General features: G+C 49.4%; 2 non-coding genes across 2 annotated transcripts in view; both read right to left on the reverse strand.

The window, feature by feature from the left end:
- LOC143176429 (large subunit ribosomal RNA) overlaps nucleotides 1–41 on the reverse strand; it is a 4,007-nt gene extending 3,966 nt beyond the window's left edge. The window contains exon 1 of the ribosomal RNA XR_013000978.1: nucleotides 1–41. This exon is cut by the window's left edge and continues 3,966 nt beyond it. This is a non-coding gene — a ribosomal RNA (large subunit ribosomal RNA).
- Nucleotides 42–2,098: 2,057 nt separating this feature from the next.
- Nucleotides 2,099–2,253, reverse strand: LOC143176430 (5.8S ribosomal RNA). The gene has a single exon (XR_013000979.1). It is a non-coding gene; the product is annotated as a 5.8S ribosomal RNA (ribosomal RNA).
- Nucleotides 2,254–6,347: the final 4,094 nt, after the last annotated feature.

The raw sequence follows: 6,347 nt of genomic DNA on the forward strand, positions 1-6,347 counted from the left end.
ATGCTTAAATTCAGCGGGTAATCTCGCCTACTCTGAGGTCGTCGTGAACGTGAATTGTATGAAAATTCAATCGAATTTCATAAAAATCGCTCAAAGGCAAAAAAAACAAAGTCTAGAGGAGAGTGCGTTCGAACACAACAATATTCATATTATAACGTATATAAATGATAAATATACCGCGACACGCGCGACTCCGTATCGTCGCGAAAAATCGTTCGCGAACGCGTCTTATGCGCCTCACCAGTGGTCTCTGCTGCGTCGCGTGTCTATATTCTCTTTTTACACTCTTCTCCTTCTTCTATCACATTTTACTCGATCGCGAAAAAGACTCTCGCTAGACGATCTCGCGCTCCGGTTAACTTTAACGCCCGTCCGAGAAGAATTTTCGGGGACTGGACGACCGAAGCGGATCTCGCGCGGTCTCGCGATCGACAGTGAAGAGAAGTGCAGAAGAGGAAAAGAAGACACGACAAACACACACCATGGGGCGACCGACGCGTTCGTTTCAACGCTTTCGCACAAAGTCGGCGGCGGTTATATATTTATATCATTATATTCCGGCGGACGGGACGCGACGTTCGAAAGCCTCGCCAAAGAGGAGCTCCTGCCTCTTCCTCTCTCTTTTCTACGAGAAAAGATAAACGTATTTTACGGGGATACGGAAACGTTACCACGTGGTGTCACACACGATCGTCCGTCTCTTCTCTATAGCAGAAACCGATAAAAATACACCTCCCGAAAGAGAGTATATGGTGATTCTTTTTATATATATATATATATTTCGAAATACAACTGAACGTGGCGGAAGCGCACGGTGGTGGTCCAGCGAGGACACGCGACGACGGGGAATAAGAACTATTCGACCCGTTACGAATACGCATGCTCGTCCCGCACGATTTTAACACACACCGTGTTTTTCTCCAGTCGTCAAAGCGTTCGTGCGTCGAATTCGAAAAATAAAAAAAAAAGAAAAACACCTTTTCTCTCTCTCGGGGTAAAAGAGTCGATGTGTATTGTGTATAAAGGTTCTGCGAGAAGTCTCGTTTTGACGTGTGTTCCGCCGATAACGACGATCCTCCGAAACGGGGATACAGAAACGTTACACCTCACAACACGATCTCCGTCTCTTCTCTATAGCAGAAACCGATAAAAATACACCTCCCGAAAGAGAGTATATGGTGATTCTTTTTATATATATATATTTCGAAATTCAACTGAACGTGGCGGAAGCGCACGGTGGTGGTCCAGCGAGGACACGCGACGACGGGGAATAAGAACTATTCGACCCGTTACGAATACGCATGCTCGTCCCGCACGATTTTAACACACACCGTGTTTTTCTCCAGTCGTCAAAGCGTTCGTGCGTCGAATTCGAAAAATAAAAAAAAGAAATACACCTTTTCTCTCTCTCTCGGGGTAAAAAGAGTCGATGTGTATTGTGTATAAAGGTTCTGCTGCGAGAAGTCTCGTTTTGCCGTGTGTTTCGGTAACGACGATCCTCCGAAACGTACATCTCATTCGTAAGAGAGGAAGAAAACAATCTCCCTGGGGCCAGTCGGTAATATACCGACATACGACGTGTCGTGCACATCCGTCTCACGCACGGTATACAAAATATGAATAAAACGTGTGTAGTCTCTCTCTCTCTCGACTTCTTAATATTTTCTTTCACCTCTGACGCATCATTTCAGGTGACGTCGGGAGCGCGGGAAAAAAAATTTTTCTAAACACACGAAACCGTTCATCTCACGAACAGCCGAAAAAGTTGTCGCTCAGATCCATATCGCAGTGGAGCGGTATCCGCGGGCGGTCGTAATTGAACGACGCACGACGCCGCGAACACTCACGCGAGTCCATACAAACGATTCCGATCGTTTTGCAACAACTAGAACGTACACTGTCCGTGAAATTCACAGAATTTTCGCGTGTCCGCGACAAACGCCGACGAGACACCCATCGTTCGCTCGTACGTAGCATCCTTCTCTTAACCCGACTCAGAAACGTTCTTTGCGCCCTTCGGTAAAAAAACGTTCGATCCGAAGAGGTGAACGACGGCGGGGATTTGACAGAGCTACGCAAGCAGTGTATGGTACGTAAACGACCCTCAGCCAGGCGTGGTCCAGGAATTGTATCCGTGGACCGCAATGTGCGTTCGAAATGTCGATGTTCATGTGTCCTGCAGTTCACACGTTGACGCGCAATTAGCTGCGTTCTTCATCGACCCACGAGCCAAGTGATCCACCGTTCAGGGTAATCGTATAAATTTTATATTTCACATATATAATTTTATTCTCATTTGTTCGACCTAATATCTCTCTTCTTTCAAAGAGAAGATAAAAGTTGATACCTGAATCTCCGACCAGCGCGCGAAGGAGATTCAGGCGTCGCCTTGGAGACGACACCGAAGCCTTTCGAGACGAAAAACGTTCAAGTAATATGTATATATTTCTCGACGTTCCGGGCGTATAGTGCATTCAAAAACCCGCGAAAGACGCAGAAGACTCGCACGCGTGGAAACGACGGGGATATATTTTGTATCCTACCCGATACTGAATCCATCGCGTGCAGTCGACCCTCGCGTTCTTCCGATCAGACGCATCTATTGTTGCGCGCATGTTTTCGCGTCGCATCGCGCGAAACGTTGCACGAATCGTACCGATCGATCGATTGAAAGCAAATAATGAAAAAAGACTTCACAGCTGGCTCTTTGCCGGTCATTCGTCCCATGTTATCTCTTGCCGCGAAATTGGCGCGCAAGAGTTGGGTGTCAGACGCGCGGCTTTAAAACGAGCTTCACGGCCGGTCCCTTCGTTACCGCTTTCGTTCTTTCTCTCGGAACGACCATGAACGAACACGACGAGCGACGCTACGGCATACACACGTCCACGGATTCGATTAAAAAAACAGACTTCACAGCTGGCTCTTTGCCGGTCATTCGTCCCATATTATCTCTTGCCGCGAAATTGGCGCGCAAGAGTTGGGTGTCAGACGCACGGCTTTAAAACGAGCTTCACGGCCGGTCCTCTCAATTCCGTGTACGGTACACGCAAGATGCGGGTTCCACTTCCAGACTACCCGGTCCCTTCTCTCTACGAGAATCGATAGTAGAAGAACGGCTCGAAAACGCGTCTCAGAGACTAGGGGAAAAGAAGCGGTATGCGAGCGAAACGAAAACGCATTATGGAAACGTCGCGAAACAATGTTCGACGGTTGCTCGGTTCCAATCGTGCGGCCGTTTCAATTTCTCGTGCGCTTCACCGTCCCTCCGTAACTCTGGCCGATCGCGTATACCGAAGAGCCGACACGCGCAAAAACCACAGGCATTGTATACTGTATATATATATGTTACAGTCACAGCCTTCGCGCGTTTTACTCTCCGACGCGGGGTTTCCACGACGAAAGAGAGACAGTTTCGTGGCGGGTGACTCGGCCGAATCGCTACGACGGGTATTTCTATTATAGAACGAATCATCGCCACCCTTTACCAGTGCCCGACGAAGGAATCACAAGGTCATCTGGAGTTTACAATGCCAGCGACGGTAATTCCAACGAAGACCCGATAAGTCAACTCATCGTTCTATTTCTCCCCGTACAGAAAAGCGAATCGACGCTAACGCACCTCGCGCAAGCACGAACGTTCTCTTCGCGTGGATCATCCCATCGTCGAAAGATGTAAAGACGCATTGGAGATCGTGGTCTCTGGCGGGCTCATTGCACGCCCCACTGCATATCTTTCCTCGAATCGAGAATGATTCGTCCACTAAGGCTGCGAAACTACGCGTCGAGGAAACTAGGGGAAAGAAGCGGGATGCGAGCGAAACGACAATACATTATGGAAACGTCGCGAAACAATGTTCGGCGGTTGCTCGTTTCCTCCTGCGGACGTTTCATTGCTCGGGCGCTTCACGTCCCTCCGTAACCTTCGCGCGATCGCGTGCCCCGGAGAGCCGGCAACCGGTGAACCACAGGCGTATAAACTATAGTCTTCTATAGCAAGCCTTCGGCGGTTACTCTCCGACGCGGGGATTCCACGACGAGAGAGAATTTCGTGGCGGGTGACATCGGTCGAAACGCTACGACGGGTATTTCTATTATAGAACGAATCATCGCCACCCTTTACCAGTGCCCGACGAAGGAATCACAAGGTCATCTGGAGTTTACAATGCCAGCGACGGTAATTCCAACGAAGACCCGATAAGTCAACTCATCGTTCTATTTCTCCCCGTACAGACAAGCGAATCAACGCTATCGCACCTCACGCATGCACGAACGTTCTCTTCGCGTGAATCGTCCCATCGTCGAAAGATATAGCCGCTTGGAGATCGTGGCCCATCAAGTTCTTCCGTAACTCCTGCGCGATCGCGTACCCCGGAGAGCAGGCAACCGGTGAACCACAGGCGTATAAACTATAGTCTTCTATAGCAAGCCTTCGCGTTTACTCTACGACGCGGGGATTCCACGACGAGAGAGATTTTCGTGGCGGGTGACACGGCCGAATCGCTACGACGGGTATTTCTATTATAGAACGAATCATCGCACCCTTTACCAGTGCCCGACGAAGGAATCACAAGGTCATCTGGAGTTTACAATGCCAGCGACGGTAATTCCAACGAAGACCCGATAAGTCAACTCATCGTTCTATTTCTCCCCGTACAGAAAAGCGAATCGGCGCTATCGCACCTCACGCAAGCAGGAATGATCTCTTCGCGTGGATCGTCCCATCGTCGAAAGATGTAAGACGTACAGAAATCGTGGTCCATCACGATTATTCGTAACTCTCCGAGTCGCGTATCTGAGAGTAGGGCAAACGGAGAACCACAGGCATAAATAATACTATATATTTCTTATATATAGTTAGCCTTCGCGTTTTACTCTCCGACATGGGATTCCACGACGAGAGAGAGTTTCGTGGCGGGTGACTCGGCCGAATCGCTACGACGGGTATTTCTATTATAGAACGAATCATCGCCACCCTTTACCAGTGCCCGACGAAGGAATCACAAGGTCATCTGGAGTTCACAATGCCAGCGACGGTAATTCCAACGAAGACCCGATAAGTCAACTCATCGTTCTATTTCTCCCCGTACAGAAAAGCGAATCGACGCTATCGCACCTCGCGCGAGCACGTAACTACTCTTCGCGTGGATCGTCCCATCGTCGAAAGATGTAAGACGCACGGAAATCGTGGCCCATCAACGTTTTTTTGTAACTCTGCCGATCGCGTATCACAGAGCCGAGACGCACATACCACAGGCGTATAATACCGTTTTCTTTCGTATGGTAAGCCTTCGCGTTTACTCTTCGGCGCGGGGTTTCCACGTCGAGAGAGACTTTCGTGGCGGGTGACATCGGTCGAAACGCTACGACGGGTATTACTATTATAGAACGAATCATCGCCACCCTTTACCAGTGCCCGACGAAGGAATCACAAGGTCATCTGGAGTTTACAATGCCAGCGACGGTAATTCCAACGAAGACCCGATAAGTCAACTCAACGTTCTATTTCTCCCCGTACAGAAAAGCGAATCGACGCTGTTGCACCTCACGCAAGCACGAACGTTCTCTTCGCGTGGATCGTCCCATCGTCGAAAGATGTAAGACGCACGGAAATCGTGGCACATCACGTGTTTTCGGAACTCTGTCGACCGCGTATCTCAGAGACGACGCGCGCGAACCACTGGCATATACTATTATATATCGCGTTTTACCCTCCGACGCGGGGATTCCACGACGAGAGAGAGTTTCGTGAGCGGTTGACTCGGAAGAAACGCTACGACGGGTATTTCTATTATAGAACGCATCATCGCCACCCTTTACCAGTGCCCGACGAAGGAATCACAAGGTCATCTGGAGTTTACAATGCCAGCGACGGTAATTCCAACGAAGACCCGATAAGTCAACTCAACGTTCTATTGCTCCCCGTACAGAAAAGCGAATCGACGCAATCGCACCATACGCGTGCACGTAACAACTCTTCGCGTGGATCGTCCCATCGTCGAGAGACGTAAGTTTCCATACTATGAATTCGCGTTTTACTCTCCGACGCGGGGATTCCACGACGAGAGAGAGTTTCGTGAGCGGGTTGACTCGGAAGAAACGCTACGACGGGTATTTCTATTATAGAACGCATCATCGCCACCCTTTACCAGTGCCCGACGAAGGAATCACAAGGTCATCTGGAGTTTACAATGCCAGCGACGGTAATTCCAACGAAGACCCGATAAGTCAACTCAACGTTCTATTGCTCCCCGTACAGAAAAGCGAATCGACGCAATCGCACCATACGCGTGCACGTAACAACTCTTCGCGTGGATCGTCCCATCGTCGAGAGACGTAAGTTTCCATAC

This window comes from Nomia melanderi, unplaced genomic scaffold (assembly GCF_051020985.1).
Source record: "Nomia melanderi isolate GNS246 unplaced genomic scaffold, iyNomMela1 scaffold0541, whole genome shotgun sequence".
NCBI classification, from domain to species: Eukaryota; Metazoa; Arthropoda; class Insecta; order Hymenoptera; family Halictidae; genus Nomia; species Nomia melanderi.